We start from the raw sequence: 19,926 nt of genomic DNA on the forward strand, positions 1-19,926 counted from the left end.
GGCTGGCCTGGTCCGTGACCCAAGGCGGTCAGTGAAAAGGGGGATATTTTATATGGGGATTTGTCGTGACGCCACCTGTGGTGTCTGGTGAGGATCACCAGAACTGCAACAGTCCTCTGAGGCAGATGGTAAGGCAGCTTGTGATGGAATGGCTCCCCACAGGTGGAGTGGGCCTCAGGGCAGTGTGGGGGATGTACTGGATGGCGGTGCAGGGGAGAGACGGCAGGACGGTTCCGGAGGAAGGACGGACACTCACATGGGGGTAAACTTCATTACCTTTACTGGTGATGCTGCAGGCACGGTCCAGGGTACTCCAGGTGAAGGGCGCTCTTCTGGACTCTCCCCAGTGAGCGGGTATAAGGCCTCCTAGTCCGTTGCTTTACTTGTTAAGCTTCTGACCTGCCTGGAGCTAGGCCTAGCTTGGTTACTGTCTCTCTCTGCACCTGCTGACTTGGTAGTAGGACTTTCTTTTGGCAATCACTCTCCCTGGACGCTGGGGCCTTCGTGATTCCTAGTCCGGCATATGAGTTCAGCTTGGTCGACCTGGGATCTGTAGTTCTCCAGGGGTTCTGGTTGTTCCTACTGGGCATAAAGGACCCTGTAGGCGCGGACCCGGTTTCCGGTACATAAATCGGGGTGAGCCTATGATGTTCCTCTGCCCCCAAAACTCCTCTCACTCTTCTCCTTGCCTCCGGCCCCACTCGGGGCCCTCAACTCAGGTTTCAACATGTGCTGCAGGCCTCAACTTGCCTCAGCATAGTAGCCAGCGTGCTGCTACATCGTGAGCACACTCTAAACTCTCTGACCAACTACTGACTGCCAAGCTCCACCTTCCCCATATATGTCCCTAACGGGCTCCCTCTGCTGGTCTGAGGTGGTAGGTGGAGGTGTATGAATGTAGTGAGGGCCTCGTGTGGAGAAATCCATCCATGCACCCCTCTGGGATCTGTGGCACCAGTGCGCAGCAGGGCGCCACATTTGCCTATCTTTCCTGTAGCCCATCCAAGCCTTGTGCAGGTCTACAATTTTGTCCCTAGTGTACTTAGCCAGCTTTTTCGTCTTGGCCATGGTGGAGAGGTTGGTGTGATTTATTGAGTGTGTGGACATGTGTCTTTTAAACAGGTAACAAGTTCAAACAGGAGCAATTAATAAAGGTAATGAGTGCAAAGTAGGAGGGCTTATTAAAGAAAAAAATTAACAGTTCTTTGAGAGACAGAATTCTTACTGGTTGGTAGGTGATTAAATACTTATTTCATGCAATAAAATGAAATTTAATTGTTTAAAAATCATACAATGTGATTTTCTGGTTTTTATTTTTAGATTCTGTCTTTCACAGTTGAAGTGTAACTACAATAAAAATTATAGAGCTCTCCATTCTTTGTAGGTGAGAACTTGCAAAATCGGCAGTGTGTCAAATACTTATTTTCCCCACTTTAGTTCAGATTGATGTGGCATTTTCCTTCAGTTGAAAGGGTTTTTTTTTTCATTCTTTTCATTTCTATATTTTGTTTTTAGCACTTTAGACATGAATGGATTATTGCAAGGATGTTGAAATGGCTATTGGAGTAGAATCAGTAGAACTCCAACCTCTGTTACCATCATCATGGATAATAAATTATCAGAGGCTATGGCAAAGACGCATCTACGGATTCCTAACAGGTGGGGGCAAAACATATGGAAGTGGGCCCCTAAGGTATCCATATTAACAACTACAGTGGTGTACTCTTTTCATAGTAGGTAAGCAGATGACCAAGCTGTTACTGGAAAAAAATCTCTATTCAAACAACAAGAGAGATGTTACTGCCATATGCCATATGGTGATCATATAGTGGTAGATGTCAGTTCCTCAGAACACTATTATGGCCTCTGAGTCCTGCCACACACAGTAATAATGGCCCCACTGTCCTCTCATTCTGTAATAATGGCCTAGTACTCGATTACATACAATAATATATACATTATTATGCATCCACAGTGTGATGTACCCAAAGCCCCCTAATACTGACTGTTAACAGTAAAGAAATACATATATGTACTCATCTAACCTCTGCATCCTGACATGTCCACTGGCATTGTCAGTGTCCTACCATGGGCAAAGTGTCATAGTGACTTAATTGCAGGGGATATGTCATTACTACTACTGATCCTAGAAAAAAAGTCCAGATAAATTCATTAGAGGTGCAATGTAAAGCACTGAGATAAAAGGGCAGTTGTACAAGAGAAACAACTAAAAAAACTATTTAGGTTCTTTAATTCTCCAAGTGTATAGGCTTAAAAAAGTTAAAAACCCCACCCACTAGAATGTTATGGCATATTCTTGCAGCATTCCAAATTATTATTACCTTAGAATATCCCTTTAATGCAAACCTGTCAGCAGGAGTTTGCTAAGTAAGCTACAGGCATTGTCATGTTGAGGCTGTTGCACTGATTAATATGATACTTGAGGTGAAGAAATCCGTCTTGTGATTCTTGTGCAATCAGTGTTTGCAGTGTTGAGTTAGTAATATGCCCGTGCTCCGGGGTGGGACTGTAGGCAGGATCTTATCCTGGTGCTCTAGGCCAGATCAGCAAGATAACACTTGCCCACAGGTCGCTCCTATATGTCTCTGTGTCTGGCTGTCTCTATCATGAGAATATACTTGTGCTTTGAGGTGGCCCATAGGGCCCTTTAATTGAAAATTAGTGATAAGCGAGCATGCTCGCCACTGCTCGGTACTCGCGCGAGCATCTCAGTACTCGAGATGCTCGGAGCTCGCCGAGTACTTGCGCGATGCTCGGGCGGGAGCTCGGGTCCCCGTCCTGCATGTTTGGTGCTATTTAGAGCACCAATCATGCAGGGATTGTCTGCCACTCACTGTAATGCCACAGCCATGGTGGTTGTGGCATTACAGTGATTGCCCAAATCGATGGGAACATTGCTCACAGTGAAACATGAAAAGCTGGCAATTCATCAGCGGCTTACATCGGTACCCGACAATTTAGAACAAAAATAATAAGAGCATCACACATAGATTAGATAGATAGAAACATGTCAGTCACATATATAATAAGTACAGTGACAGTGTTGGTTACTGTACTTGTCATTTAGTGTTAAAATAAAGTATTTATTAAAAAAAAAATTGGTGTGGGATCCCCCATAATTTTAGTCTCTAGCGGAGGTTAAGCAGACGGCTGGGCCAGATGTTTGAAGCCTGAGAAGGGGGTAATACCCACGGAGCTTCCCAGGCTACTAATATCCTGTGTGATGATCTATTCTTTCTGTTCTAAATTGTCAGGTACCGATGTATGCCGCTGATGAATTGCCGGCCGGCTTTTTTAAAGAGACGGGTGCATGAAAATCGGAGGACACTAGTGTATTCTGAGTGCCTGTCTGCCTATATATTCTGCCTGCCCGATGTTTAATTGAGCACTGTTCCCATCAATTTGGGCAATTTTTGAGCTTCTGCAGACCACCGGGGGGGACCGCCAGAAAAATGCTCGAGTTTCCCATAGACTTACATTGGGCTCGTTGCTCGGTTGAGCACCCGAGTATTCCAATGTGCTCGACCCGAGCTTCGAGCACCTGAGCATTTTAGTGCTCGCTAATCACTACTGAAAATAATACTATATATTGGGGCATATTCATCAACACTGAAAACTTAGACTAGACAACCTTAAAATGCACTAGATTTATCATAGTGGTTCAATGCTGTTTAATAAATATGCCACATCTGTGAAGTCTAAGGTTACACCATCTACAGGTATCAGTTCACTTACTTTGTGTCAGAAATTTGCAGTAAATTGTTAGCACAAAATGTAATGTTGGACCGTTACCCTTTTCACTAAATCATGCACCTTTTCAACGAAGCCCCTTCCCTTGTCGGACAAGCCACAAAGAGAGTCTAAAAACAAATATTAAATATGATACAAGTAATGAAAGACAGATTTTTTCATAGAATTCAGGTGCATTTAACTTGATAAATCTATGCCATTAATTTTAAGCTTAAGAAAGCATTGTATCAATCTGCAACAACATCTAAGCAATATCTGCAACCAGTCTACGGTGTCTAACTCAAAATTTTAAATAAACTGTAATTTAATAGTGCAAGATGAACCTCCATTTTACAATTTTACATTACATTAACTGACATTGCTGTAGAATAGATCTATCAATGTTCTCCTACCAGTTTTGTGGTGTAAGTACAGGGTGGGCCATTTATATGGATACACTTAAATTAAATGGGAATGGTTGATGATATCAACTTCCTGTTTGTGGCACATTAGTATATGGGAGGGGGAAAACTTTTCCAGATTGGTGGTGACCATGGTGGCCATTTTGAAGGCCGCCATTTTGGATCCAACTTTATTTTTTTCAATGGGAAGAGGGTCATGTGACACATCAAACTTATTAAGAATTTCATTAGAAAAACTCAGGGAACATGCCATCTTCAGTGCATAAAGAGGGCAACACATCATCATGTAGCAATTTCAGATACCCAGTGGCATTGAGGTTTCCATTGATGAAGAATGGCCCCACTATCTTTGTACCCCATATACCAGACCATACCATCAAGATACGAGATGTGCAGCATCTGAAACAATGGATACTGGAAGCCTGTGCTAGCATTTCTTCTGCGCTGTTGCTATCAGTGTGTCAAGAGTTGAAGAAGAGGGTTGCATTTGTGGCACCCCTGCGGAGAATTACCACAGGATCCATAGGTGCAGGGGGAGATGTACGCTTGGGCACACACAACACCTTCCACCCCAGGTCTGAGGTGAGAAGTCAGTTTCCAGGGAGACAGCAAAGCAGCAGTTAGTCTGGAAAACGGGGGTGAAGTAAGGATGAAAAAGAGAGCTGTTGGCCGGGGACCAGTTAAGCCCTGAACTAGGAAACCGGCCTGTGTTGTGCAAAGCGCCCTAGAGAGAGGGACGGAGGCTAGAAGGAGAAAGAAAGAGATAAAACGATTATCCCTTTAGCTCACCCGGACACCGGAGTCCGAGATTGCTATTAATTTAGGAATAGCATAGAAAACCTGGAAAGATCAGGAGGATCTATTCCCCCTGAAGAAGAAGGGGAAAGAGGTGCCAAACTTGACCAAGTATAGGACCAGGGGCTCAAAAAGAGAATTGGTAGCCCCAAGGAAAGGTCCTCATTGTCAGTTGTGGAGAAGGACCCCAAAGAAAGTCAAGGTGGCAGGTTCAGCTTAACGCAGGACTGACCCCAAACAACGCACACAATGTTAGAGGAGGCCTCACAAATCCCCAAGGTGAATAACTCTACCTGCACCGAAAACCTGGTTACCCTCCTGAGCTGTACTTGTTACCGGACATCAGTAAAAAAAAAGGTACTGAAACAAAGACTTAATGTGTGTGTGCGTGCCTACTTTGTGATTACTGCCTATAGCGTTTGGACAAGCCGAATGCCGATCACCTCAGCGTCCATTCACAGCGCTGGTAACCGATATTACCAGTTACCACAGGAGGTGCCACAACACAATACTCCCATCATCCTAACCCCCATCACTTTACTGAGGGTCCAGGGCACGGAACCGGGAACCGACCAACCGTGATCCCCACCGAAGTAGCCCATCCATCCCGATATCTGAGCACCCCTGTCGACCAAATCAGATTGACAATCCAACACAATGGGCAGCACTTTTAACACATTGACCAACCTCTTCCGACAAGCCTACAGCCTACATTAACCATCACTCCACCATACCGCGCCACGACCAGCCTTACCCTCACCTACTGTATCCTCACCCATTCTTTGTAGACTGTGAGCCCTTGCGGGCAGGGTCCTCACTCCTCCTGTACCAGTCGCCATCACATTGTGTTCAAGATTATTGTAATTATTTTTGCAATGTATACCCCTTTTTCACATCTAAAGCGCCATGGAATAAATGGCGCTATAATAATAAATAATAATAATAATAATAATAATTTTATAAGTGGTCATAAACTTGTAAATAACTCATGAAAGAATAAAGTTACGTTAAAACCAAGCACACCATTATGTGGGCCCACCCTATACATTACTCTCCCATTGCCTAAGAACAGAATCTTATTTTTATTCTTGTCACCCAAAGCAGAAGGGTCCAATATTTGTAACTTCTTCCACATGCTTTTAAGAACTCTTTAGTTAATATCCCATGCTTAAATAATTTAGTTTTGCTTAATTGAGGAGGCCTAAACAACCATCATATATTTAAGTACATAAGATCAATTAGAGCCGGGATCCCTCGCCATTTTATATTATTCAGTCTTGGAATGAAATATGAAACAGACATACAAAAGGTTTAGAAAAAAACTGTTCAAAATCTTGAAAAGTATCTTGATTTTTCTGAAGAGCTGCAAAATCTCTTTTGAAATAATGTTCTAGTGTTTGAAAGTCACAAAGCAGAGACTAAACGACAATAAGCTGTTATTTTAAATTAATATGTTAGAAAGCACAAAGAAATTGTGCTTAGCCGTTTTATAAGTATTGTGTTTATTTATGTATGGTTCAGAATTCATTAAAGGACTTGGCCCCTTTTAGGAAACCTTGGTCAAACTGGTCTTTAATTGTCATCCACGGGTTCATCGTTGAGTCTATTGTGCGGCTCCTAGTGTCCAGTATTGGCCGTGGTGCTGACGACCCAACAACAGAGCGGCAGATAATCACTGAGGTCAATGTCTCTGCCCCTGTTGACGGAACGCCCAACTCTGAGCCGCTGAACTCACTGACTGTTGCACTTCAGCCAATATCAGACAACGGGAGGAGCACCAGAGACTCAGCGCTGAACCTGGGACAGTGAATAAGGACGCAGTAAAATTCTATGTGTAACATTTAGCATTATAATAATTACATAATATATAATACATGTACAATACAGATATAATTACATAATATACATAAAGTTACATATTATTGCATGATATTATTATACAACAGTTTTTTAAGTGTAACACTTTCAATTCACAAGTTTACATATAATAATCATAGCTGTTAATCGTTGAAAGATAAAGAACTCCTTTCATAGAAAAATTACATCTGAGTGACTATTCAGACTGTGGGCTAACTTGGCAACTGCAAATGCCATATGCAAATGGAAAGACAATTTGATTTATCACTTATGGTTTAATTTATAATGTGACCAACTAACACAGCTTGCTAATGTTATGGTTAGTTTCATGTGGCATTTATTGTACTATTTTGTCTTGGTGAAAGCAAACCTATCTGATCCTACTTTAAAATTGAGGCCAAACTAGTGGCTCGTATTTGTATCCACTTGGCCATGTCTTGCTGAAAGTGATCACATAGTGTACTGTACATTTGCCTTTCACAAAGTCAATCATGAAGAATGAAAAAGCTGGCTTCTAGAGATGAGCAAATCTTTTGAAATTCAAATTTGCCTACTTTGATGAATTTTTCCTCAAATTTTAGAATTGCAGGAAATACATTTGTGCATATCTCAATACTGGAATGCTTGGAATTCCTTGAAAAATACATGTGGGGGAGAGGAGGGAGAGGACCCCACTGCTCATAAGAGCTTACACTATACAGGAGAGAGAGAGGACCCTGCTGACCATAAGCGCTTACACTCTACAGGAGAGAGAGAGAGAGGACCCAGCTGACCATAAGAGCTTACACTGTACAGGAGAGAGAGAGGACCTCGCTGATCATAAGACCTTACACTCTACAGGAGAGAGAGAAGACCGTGCTGACCATATGAGCTTACACTCAACAGAAGAGAGAGACTTAACTGGAGACTCTGGAGATAGAAAGCAACTGTGCCATACAAACTGCTCTCCGCTGGGAAGCGCTGATTTGTGATGACCTAGATACTCACCCCCTATACAAGGCATGATAATCCATAAGATGTCATGGCTGAAGGACATTATGTCTTCAGTATTTTGTGAATAGATACTAGGAGATAGAAATATAGACATTTTTATGTTGAGAATAGTTTTTAGGGTATTGAATACCCTAATCAGGTTTTGAGTGGACTACCTGAGGACCAGAGGATTGTCTGGTGGGTCCAGGCACTGCTGACACAATGAAGATAATACAAGTGTGTCAGCATTCAGGATAGAACAGTGTTGTATTCTTTACTAATAGTGAGCTGCAGGTTTGCAGCAGATGAACATATCAGCAGTGATGCATACACTGCTCTCCCAGGTTGTCTAAATCTGGGAGGAGTGGTGGGCAGTACCTCCTCCCAGAGTTAGACAACCAGGGAGAGCAGTGCACGCATCATTGCTTACACGCTCATTTGCTGAAGACTGCAGCTCACTATTATTAAGGAACAGAACACTTTTTTGTCCTGATGGCTTTTTATCACCGCTCTGTCCTGTGTTGAACAAGCCTGGAGAGTGGTGCTGCTGTTGATAAGGATAACACTGATTGGCCGCTGGACAGCCAATCAGTGTTAATTTTGTTTCTGTCCTTTGCTCAGGTAATGAGCTGTGCTGTGATTCATAAAGTGTGGCGTACCTGAGGGTTCAGTTGCCACAGGGGTACTGCACCTCAGAATGAGGTGTGGTATCTCCTCTCCAAGGTAAGGATGGAGCACCACACAGGACCCCAACCACACACTCAACACTACACCACTCCAGTTCTGAAGGGGGCCAAAAAGCACCATAGTGCTGCCCCGGTCCTGAATGGAGGAGTTGGGGGGAACCAAAATTAGGGGGAACCAAGTAGTGAGTGAGGGTGGAGGAAGCACTTTACTTTAGCACTTAATAGAATCATATATAACTGGAGGCCATTTTAATAACCGCTTCTTTAGTCGTGGGTCTTTGGGATGGCAGGTCAGCACAAGGCTGCCGTCGCCTCAGGTCCACGGTTACCGGTCTCAGGCCTCGATACGGGGGATTCGGGCAGAGTCATAACTGGCTCTGTCCCCGGTCAGAGTCCAACCAAGAAGGCCCAGAAGGGGAGCAGAGGAGTTAGGCTCCACAGGCTAAAGGATCTCAGGGGGTGCGGATAGAGCGGAGTCGCCACCTGCATACCTTATTCTGGCCCTGCCAGAGAGACCCTGCCGCAAGAGGGGGTACCGGTCCCCGATTATCTGACTTTGTACTTCACGTCTCTGTCGGAAAAGTCCGGAGGCTTACGTGGATCCCAGGGGGATACGGACGGAGCGGAGTCGCCACCTGTATACCCTAATCTGAGGGACCCGGCCTTATGCCACATTCTCACCACCAGTCACCAAGAAGGGCACACAGTCGGTCCGGGAGCTACACGCTACCCATCAAGGACATCGCAGTACCCGTACGGGACACAGTGGGGGACACAAGGCGGGAGAAGTTCACCAGGAGAGGAACACTTTAAAGCGGGGGTCCTGTCAAGCGCTCCTGAACTACCTGGAGTGTGCTGAACCCCACCCTGGCGGCCACAGCTCACCGTGTGACAGCAGAGAGAAGCTCTGAGCTGAGAAAGCACCACCGTGAGTAAAGACTTGGATGACTTCAAATACTGCCTCTGTCTGTTCTTTTCTCCGCGGCACTGCACCCGCCAGCGCTCTATCCTGCATCCCTTCTCCTACGCTGCCCTGAGGCCCCGCTCCACCTGTGGGGAGCCGCACCAACTAAGCTGCCTGAACACCGGCCTCAGAGGACTGTTGCAGCGCTGGTGATCCTCACCAGACACCACGGGTGGCGTCACGAACATTTCCTTTTTTCCATACACCTTTTCCCCCATTCCTTGCTTTTAAGAGTGACCCCAGGGTACGGGCCTGGGAGCCGGCCACCGCGACATCCCCCAAAACTAACAGCATGGCCCGGGCGCAAAGTAGTCATCCCCATCCCCTGGGCGCGTCAAAAGCATGCACTTCCCACCCCCATACCATCACGGGCGCAGTGGAAGGAGCAGAGAGCAATACACGGCTCCCTTGTACATGACCAAGGAATAACCCCCCAGGCCAACCTAAAAGTAAATAATTGTAAATAGAGGGCCTTTAGTCAGAAGTGTTTGAGGGGGATTGGGCTCAGTCACTTAGGGATGAATGAGGGCTCCATTCCCTCATTTCTCCTTTCACCCTGGACTGACTGAACTACTTCCCCTTGTGTCACGCCGAAATGACTGAGTCCCCTCGCCCTGTACCATCCCTGACTGATTAAGCCTCCTTCCTTTGTATCACCTTAGATTAACTGAGCCCCCTCCCCTTTATCACCAATAAATGACTGAACCCCTTCTCCCCAATACAACCTTGACTAATAGTTTTCTTTCCCAACCACTAACAAAATTAGGCACTTCATAAAAAGCTATGGCCTTATAGGTGGCAGAGAGATTTCCGTAAACAGTTTTTGGGGAGATGTGAGGAAAGCTCTATTTCGATATCACTCCAATGTCATGCATAACTGATTTAGGGCCCCCACCACTATTACATTCACATAATGTATTTGCTGCAGAATTTCTACAAATCTCACAGCAAATTAACAGTGGTAATATCCACCTAAATTTTCTTCAGATATTGCTGCATTTACTACTATGAAAATGATGAACCTTTATCGCTAACTTCATCCTTAGCATTGCAAATCGGTGGTGAATATCTGCAGCATAAATTGAAATCTTGCTTATGTCAAATCAGCAGCGCCGGTCAAGCCATGGATTTTTTATGGGTATGGATAAAATGTCATAAAATGATTCTATAAAACATTGGTTTAGTGTTTAATAAACATCAGGGGACATTTATCATTGAGTTTTGACCAAAATGTGGTCACCAGATCTTTTTATATCATTAGGATGTGTTCTACCTTATATTATACCTTATATTATTACCCTGTCATTAGAGTGTTTTACCACAAATTTATTTATTTAAGTTTCATGGAAATATTTTTCATCCTGCAATGCAAAGGGTAAAATCTAGATAAATTGTGTTGCATTTTCAACATTAGTTCAAAATTAAAATATGAACATGCATATTTTGCAGTGAATTTATCAGGAGCATGAAATTACAGACCTTAAAAAGAGCTATCCAATGTTGACAATATAAAATCACTGGGCGTCCAACAACTAACAACTGCACCGATCAGCTGAAAATCGATCTGGCAGGTGCTAGAACTAAATTCTGCCCTGGACGTAACACAGCAGCCTTAGACATTAGAAACCTTTAATGAGCACTGCACATTATCTCCCATTCAAATTTAATAGATTTCAATTTTTAAGTGAATAGTAGATTCTTCACTCACACTGACTGCTAGAGATGAGAGCTAAAAGCCATCACTCACACCCAGGACTAGCTAGTTATCGCAAACGCTTGGTTGCAGTTGTTGCTGCTAAGGGTAGCCTAACCAGTTATTAGGTTTAGGGGGCAATCACTTTTTCACACAGGGCCCTGAAGGTTTGGATTTCTTTTTCTCTTAATAATAAAGACCTTCATTTAAAAACTGCATTTTGTATTTATTTGTGTTATCTTTGTCTAATATTTAAATTTGCTTTGTGAGCTGAAACATTTCAGTGTGAAAAACAAGCAAACGGGTAAGAAATCAGGAAGGGGGGAAATACTTGTTCAGACCACTGTATGAAAGAAACTAGTACTTGCTGCAATTTTCTTCATACGCAGATGTGGTCAGTGAAAAAAAATCGCTCATCTGCACTGCTCCACTGAATAACATTGGTCCGATTGCTGTCCATTTTTTCCATACAGAAAATACTGTCATGTCAACGAGCCCTTAAGATCATGTTCCCATGTAAATGTAAACAAAACGTTATTTTTCTGCAGAGTATCTGCTTTATATAACAGTTCAAGCAAAGTGGATATGGTTTCATGAAAAATAATGTCTACTGTCCTTTTAAATAATCAGTTGACCTGTTTGATTTTTTGGTTCATTTATCCCTAAAGAGTTTAATGAGAACGCTGATAAAAATGAAGGTATGATATACTGTTGCATTTTTAAGTGCAGAATAACAGTGTTTTTGCCTTTTAAACACTCACTTTAAAAACAAAATTTTGTCAAATCTGAACCAAAAAGGGAGAAAAAACACATAAAATAGCAAAAAGGCAATGAAATCAGAGCAGACTGAAGAAAAAAACTTACAGGAATAAAATATCTGAATTTTCGCACTTGGGAACATGGCAGAGCTGAAGGTTTGATGCAGTTGTGTGAAGGGAAGAGGTACACTTTTTGCATTATCAGTCAAAGGTTATAACTCATGAGCTTGTAAATTGTGCTATAAGTATATGGTTTGTACTAGGTGAGCAGGAGCCTTTTTTCCTGCTTGATGTAGATGTAGACATTGGTCAGTCTGTTCCTGTTCCCCTGACTTTCAAATCTAGTGACGGCTTCTTATAATGATAACATGCCAATATTGTGTCAGGCAGTTAATGGGAATTAGATTGAGTGAGCAGTTGTGCAGTTTATCACACCTGTTTTACATTTATACGAGCCTGTGCTGTGGTCATGAAAACTCTGCAGTCATTTCCACTGTAATCTACCTATGAGCTTCGTGCCTTAGCACTTGTATTCCCTGAAGCTCTATTTCGAAAAACACATTTTTTTGTGTTAATGTCACCATTCCATAAACCTTTTTTTATGCTTTACCCTGTGACTGTAACCTTTTTTTTCACATGGCAAGTGAGATATGGTGCCTATGTGTAAAGGTATTGCTTCATGCAGGTATACAAATCTCACTGGGCATTCCTCGAAAATAGCCTTGTTCTCAGTTTAAGGCATGGCAGTCATGACAAATTGTGCAATGGTGATAAGTTTATATAAACATGAACATAATCATATTGCGAACAGTTGACAATTGCATCAAATGGAGCTGTATGGAGGCATCATATGATGGTACTCAGAGTGGTTCCAGCTCAATAGCATACACACTAAGATGATCAATAAATATAAGACTAGGGTAACACCAGAATATTTTCTCTCAGAGCTTGATCAGAATTTGATCAGTGTAATCCAATTTTCTTGGATGAGGAGAAGATGAAAAAAAAATGTCCCCATTTTCTTCATTCTGTCAGTACGTGAAAATCAGACTGCATTCAGATGTTATCGAAGTGCAAGCCAATGTTTTCCATGCATTCATTGACTTGAATGGCCGAGTGAGATCCGATAATCGGATTCAACTTGAGCATGCTGCAATTTTTTCCTCAGTCTGAGAAAAATATCGGATATACTGTATGCCCGGCCCCATAGAATAGCATTGGTCCAAGTGCGATCAGATGTTTTTGTTGAATCGCACATGGACAGCCAATACGGTAATGGGCACAAGCCTTAATATACGGACCTAGTTAAGTACAGCTTCAAGAGGTTACTAAGACAATGGCGCATGATACTATGTAGTAAATCCAGTACAAAGAACACACTAAGCATACATTAAATGTATAGAATTACAGGCCAAATGATTAATTCATTATTATTATTTATTTATATAGCGCCATTGATTCCATGGTGCTGTACATAAGAAGGGGTTACATATCAAATAAGGATATCACTTACAGTAAACAAACTAACAATAATAGACTGGTACAGAGGGAAGAGGACCCTGCCCTTGTGGGCTTACATTCTACAGAAATGGGGAACGAGAAAGTAGGTTGGGGGGTTGCAGTAGCTCCGGTGTTGTTAAGGTGGCAGTAGGCTAAGTCATGGCAGGCTGTAAGTTTTTTTGAAGAGATGGGTTTTCAGGTTCCATCTGAAGGATCCAAATGTGGAGGCTAATTGGACATTGTTGAGGCACAGAATTCCATAGGATGGGGGATATTCGAGAGTAATCTTGGAGTCGATTGGGTGAGGAACGAATAAGTGTGTAGGAGAGAAGGAGGTCTTGGGAGGATGAGAGATTACATAAGGGAATATATCGGGAGATTAGTTCAAAGATGTATGGAGGAGAAAGGTTATGGATGGCTTTGTAGGTCAGTGTTAATAGTTTGAACTAGATACGCTGGGCAATTGGGAGCCGGTGAAGGGATTTGCAAAGGGGGGTAGCACAGGAGTAGCGAGGCGAGAGATGAACTAGTCGTGCAGCAGAGTTAAGAATGAACTGGAGGGGTGCGAGAGTGTTAGCAGGTAGGCCACAGAGGAGGGTGTTGCAGCAGTTGAGGCGTGAGGGCATGCATAAGCAGTTTAGTAGATTGAGTGTTGAGGAAAGGATGGATTCTGGAAATATTTTTGAGCTGGAGGCAGCAGGAGGTGGCGAGAACTTGGATGTGGGGTTTCAAGGACAGGGCAGAGTCAAGGGTTACTCCGAGGCAGTGGATTGCCAGTAGAGGGGAAAGCGTGATGTAATTTATTGTGATAGAAAGATCAGGTGGGGAAGATATGCGAGATGGGGGAAAGATGATGAGTTCAGTTTTGTCCACATTGAGCTTGAGGAAGCGAGAAGAGAAGAAGGAGGATATGGCTGCTAGACATGCTGGGAATCTGGACAGCAGAGAGGTGACATCTTGGCCATATAGGTAGATCTGGGTGTCATCAGAGTACAGATGGTATTGGAAGCCATGGGATTTTATGAGCTGTCCCAGGCCAAGGGTATTGTTACGGATCCGGATGGTGGAACCTCTGTGCTGCGGTGCAAGGAGGGACCCAGAGGGGCGTAACTAAGTATCAACTCGGACCGACCCAGGTCGTACGGCGGCTAATGACTCCGTGACCAGTGAGGGACCGAGCAGAGGGACCAGGTGCTACTCTGGGGATGACCTTGTAAGGGAGCAGGTGACTACCACGGGTCAGATGGCTGAGACTGACCGATACTACAGATGATCAGTGAATATGAATAGCGGTACCAGAGCGCCAATAACAGGGCAAAAATATTAAAAGGACTGATTTATTAATACACACACAACGCGTTTCGGTGGACACAGCCACCTTCATCAGGTGACACCTGATGAAGGTGGCTGTGTCCACCGAAACGCGTTGTGTGTGTATTAATAAATCAGTCCTTTTAATATTTTTGCCCTGTTATTGGCGCTCTGGTACCGCTATTCATATTCACTGATTGTCCTTATCCCCCTGTTGGGGTGCGGTAGAGCTGCCTTTAACCTATTGTTTTTTCACCTGTGGGAGCAATTTAATTAAAATTACTACCCTGGCTTTCCAAGCTGCGCTGCCTTAACCCCTCCGGAACGCTGCCGGGGGTGTTGGTGAAGCTGGGCGTCTATCTCGGCTGTAGCATCGGCGTCTCTGCCCCGTTCTAGGCAGAGACGCCGTCCCTCTCACCTACCCGCTCCTGGCGCGGCGTCCTCCAGCGCTTCTCTCCCCGCTGCTTCCGGCACGCGCTCCTTCCCCGGCAGTGTGCTTAGGGCGCGCGCGCGCGCTCCCCCTCTCTTAAAGGGACCGCGCGCGCCGTCCTAAGGAGTCCCCGACCAATTGCCGGAGGACCTCCCATATAAAAGGCACCTCCTCCAAAATGGAGGTGCCCGAGCAATGGTGTAGCACTGTTCACTACTCTGCTTCAGCCCTCAGGTCCCGTTGCCAGTTACCTGCCAGATACCTGCCAGATTCCTGCCAGTCTGCTGTCTTATTCCTGCCTGATATTCTGCTACCTGCCTGCTAGCATGAGGTCCGACGGTCTGCCTTACTACTCCTGTCAGTCTGTCTAAGGACCAGCTTGCCCGCTCACCTGGGAGCGCACATCAACTACCTGCCTGCTTGCCTGAGGTCCGACGGTCTGCCTTCCAACTCTTGTCAGTCTGTCTATGGACCAGCTTGCCCGCTCACCTGGGAGCGCACATCTGCTACCTGCCTGCTAGCCTACCTGGAGGCTCTGCCGTCACGTGCTGTGACCACCTGCCTGTCCAGTGACTCCTGCCCGCTCACCTGGGAGCGCTCATCTGCTGCCTGTCTGCTAGCCTACCTGGAGGCTCTGCCGTCACGTGCTGTGACCACCCGCCTGTCCAGAGACTTCTGCCCGCTCACCTGGGAGCGCTCATCTGCCGCCTGTCTGTTGGTCTTCCTGGAGGCTCCGCCGTCACATGCTGTGACCACCCGTTTATCCAGAGACTCTCGCCTGCTCACCTGGGAGCTCACGTCTACCATCAGCCGCCACAGGTTGTACCAACCCATTACCCAGAGACTGCCCCGGTCACTTGCCGTGACCATCTGCCCGTTCACCCAGAGACTGCCCCGGTCACTTGCCGTGACCATCTGCCCGTTCATCCAGAGACTGCCCCGGTCACTTGCCGTGACCTCCTGCCCGTTCTTCTAGAGACTGTCCCGGTCACCTGCTGTGACTGCCTGCCTGGTCGCCACCCGCTCCCTTACAAGGACCGCCCCCTTGTATAGTAGCTCAGAGGTTCCACCTCCCAGACCCGTTACAGTTTGCTCGGGCCATGGAACCCGGTGGCACCCAAGCTCCCTCGCTCTCGGACCTGTGTCATGAACTGTCCCGTCAGAGGTCCCAACAGGAGTCCATCCTGGGTCACCTGCGGAATGTCAATTCTCGCCTGGACACTCTGACTGCTCTGCCTGCAACCACCGCCAGTGCCATGACTCGCAATCCGGCAGCTCCACTGCCCACTAATAACATGGTACCCTACCCCGGACCCCGGCTTTCTGCACCTCCTCGTTTCGGAGGCGACTCCGCCCAGGCTCGGGGCTTCATAAATCAGTGCACCCTGCACTTTGAACTCCTGTCTCACCAGTTTAACTCCGACCGGGCCAAAATTGCCTTCATCATGTCCCATCTCACCGGGGAGGCCCTGGCCTGGCTAAATCCTCTATGGGAGAGAGGAGACCCCCTGGTGTCCGACTTGCCTGCCTTTCTCACGGCTTTCCGGAAAGTCTTCGACGAACCCGGACGGAAGATCTCATCCGCATCATCTCTGCTACGCCTCCATCAGGGAAGTCTCACCGTGGGCCAATATGCCATACGGTTCCGTACCCTTGCCTCGGAGCTGGCCTGGGATAATGACGCTCTGGTTTCCGTCTTCTGGGAGGGTCTGTCCGGCCGTATTAAAGATGAACTTGCCGGTCGGGACATTCCTACCACTCTCGATGACCTTATAACTCTTGCCACCCGGATTGACCTGCGGTTCCAGGAGCGTGCCAAAGAGGTCACCCGTGAGAGGAGGGTTCCACGTCTAGCTCCTACTTTCCAGAAACCCGTCACTCCCTCCGTCTCTCCTCTGCTACACTCTCCTGAGCCTATGCAGGTCGACCAGACCAAGATGGTCGGTTCTCGCCAAGAATCTCGCCGAGCCGAGGGAAGCTGTTTCTATTGTGGCAGTATGAAGCACTTCATCCGTTCCTGCCCGGAAAAACCGGGAAACGCCAGTGTCTAGGACCACTCGGAGAGGTCGTCCTAGACAAAAGTAAGCCCTCTCCGTCTCTGACCTTACCGGTCTCTATTGCTTGGGGAGAGAACCGTCTCTTTGAACTCGCCCATCTGGATTCTGGAGCTGCTGGAAACCTCATCTCCCAGTCTCTGGTAGAGAGATACCATATTCCCACCAAGTCCTTGGCTGAACCATTGTCAGTCGCCTCCGTGGATGGAAGACTTCTCTCGGAGACCATCCTGCTCATCACCGAACCCATAACCCTGCAGGTGGGAATGCTGCACTCTGAGGAGATCTCATTCCATGTGCTGTCCGGACTTTCTCACTCCCTGTTGTTAGGTCTACCTTGGCTCCAGACACATGAACCCGTATTGAACTGGCGGTCCGGTGAAGTACTCCGATGGGGTCCTGACTGCCATAGGACCTGCCTGGTCCCGGTCCGTCCACTTCGCCCTCAGCCTACTCCAGCTAACTTACCTGGTCTCCCGGCTCCCTACTGGCCCTATGCGGACGTCTTCGGTAAGAAGGAAGCTGAGACGTTGCCACCCCATAGGCCATACGATTGCCCGATCGACCTGGTACCTGGCACCACTCCTCCCCGTGGGCGTATCTACCCGTTGTCTGCAGCCGAGACCCGAGCCATGTCTGAGTACATTGAAGAGAATCTGGCTAGGGGATTTATCCGAAAATCTACCTCCCCGGCTGGAGCCGGATTCTTCTTTGTCAAAAAGAAAGACGGCTCGCTACGTCCCTGTATTGACTACAGAGGACTCAATCTCATCACGGTAAAAAACAAATATCCCCTGCCACTCATCTCCGAATTGTTTGAACGTCTCAAGGGCGCCAGGATCTTCTCCAAGCTGGATCTACGAGGAGCGTATAATCTGGTCCGTATCCGTCAAGGAGACGAGTGGAAGACGGCATTCAATACCCGGGACGGTCACTACGAGTACCTTGTGATGCCCTTCGGTCTTTGTAATGCTCCCGCGGTCTTTCAGGAACTAGTCAACGACATCTTCCGTGACCTCCTGTACTCCTGCGTAGTGGTATACCTGGACAATATCTTGGTCTTCTCTCCGGATCTCCCCACACACCGGAGGGATGTTCGTCAGGTCCTGCTTAGGCTTCGGCAGAACCACCTTTACGCCAAATACGAGAAGTGCCTCTTCGATCAGACCTCCCTTCCGTTCTTGGGCTATGTCATCTCCCAAACAGGTCTGCAAATGGATCCCGAGAAGCTCTCTTCCGTTCTAAATGGCCTCGTCCTGAAGGTTTGAAGGCGATACAGCGATTCCTGGGCTTCGCTAATTATTATCGTCTTTTCATCCCACACTTCTCGTCTCGGACTGCTCCCATATCTGCACTTACCCGTAAGGGGGCTAACCCCAGGACATGGTCGCCTGAAGCCGAGGAGGCCTTCCTTTCCCTAAAGAAAGCCTTCGCCTCTGCTCCCGTCCTGCACCGTCCGGACTGTAATAAACATTTCTACCTGGAGGTTGATGCCTCCTCCTCCGGAGCCGGAGCGGTGCTCACCCAGAAGTCTTCTACCGGGAGAATGGTAACGTGCGGCTTCTTCTCCAAAATCTTCTCCTCGTCGGAGCGCAACTACTCCATTGGAGACCGGGAATTGCTAGCCATCAAATTGGCACTGGGAGAGTGGCGCTATCTGCTTGAAGGGGCTCTCTACCCGGTAATTATCTACACGGATCACAAAAACCTGGCAAATCTCCAAAATGCCCAGAGACTCAATCCTCGCCAGGCCCGGTGGTCGTTGTTTTTTGCCCGCTTCGACTTCATTCTTCATTTCCGTCCGGCGGACAAGAACGTCAAAGCTGATGCCTTGTCCCGGTCCTTCCTGTCCTCCGATCAAGAGGAGGAACCTACGCACATCATCGACTCCTCCAAGGTGATGAATGTGGCCCCCTTGGATCTGACTCGTCTTCCACCCGGTAAGACGTTCGTAGCTGTGTCAGATCGGGAGAGGGTTCTTCGCTGGGGACATTCTTCTAAACTAGCTGGCCATGCTGGCCAAAAGAAGACCTTCCAACTTATTACCCGGCATTACTGGTGGCCTACCCTGCGTAAGGACGTGGTAGACTTCGTCGCGGCCTGTTCATCCTGTGCCCGTAACAAAGTTCCCCGACATCTACCTGCCGGCCATCTCCTGCCCCTTCCCGTACCTGCTGCTCCTTGGCAACACATCGCTATGGACTTTATCACCGACCTTCCAGTTTCTGCCGGTTGTACTGTCATTTGGGTTGTCGCTGACCGTTTTTCTAAGATGGCCCACTTCATTCCCCTGCCTGGTCTTCTGTCTGCACCCGAGCTGGCTAAAGACTTTATCCGCCACATCTTCCGTCTCCATGGTCTGCCCCTCCACATCATGTCGGATCGTGGGGTTCAGTTCACCTCTCGCTTCTGGAGAGCCACATGTAAGCTGCTGGACATTACCCTGGATTTCTCCTCCGCTTACCACCCTCAGTCCAATGGTCAAGTGGAGCGGATCAATCAGTTCTTGTCCAGCTACCTCCGGCACTTCGTTGATGCTCACCACTCGGACTGGGTGGATCTCTTACCATGGGCCGAGTTCTCTTATAACAACCATGAGTGCGAGTCCTCTTCCAAATCCCCGTTCTTTATAGTCGGTGGCCAACATCCCCGGATTCCACTTCCTGTCTCCGTTTCTGTGGACAACCCTGCTGCGGAGTCTCTTGTCAGCGAATTTTCTACTATTTGGGAGAGC

At 46.7% G+C, this 19,926-nt stretch overlaps 1 long non-coding RNA gene across 1 annotated transcript in view; it reads left to right on the forward strand.

Annotated features, from left to right (window-relative positions):
- The window catches only part of LOC141156352 (uncharacterized), a 30,363-nt gene extending 22,273 nt beyond the window's left edge, over window positions 1-8,090 (forward strand). The window contains exons 2-3 of the long non-coding RNA XR_012247592.1: window positions 1,516-1,737; window positions 7,406-8,090. This is a non-coding gene — a long non-coding RNA (uncharacterized lncRNA). The remainder of the gene's footprint in view (window positions 1-1,515; window positions 1,738-7,405) is intronic.
- The last annotated feature ends 11,836 nt before the right edge of the window (window positions 8,091-19,926 follow it).

The sequence above is a fragment of the Phyllobates terribilis genome, unplaced genomic scaffold, assembly GCF_046119375.1.
Source record: "Phyllobates terribilis strain yellow unplaced genomic scaffold, ASM4611937v1 Scaffold_8__6_contigs__length_399053987, whole genome shotgun sequence".
Classification (NCBI taxonomy): Eukaryota; Metazoa; Chordata; class Amphibia; order Anura; family Dendrobatidae; genus Phyllobates; species Phyllobates terribilis.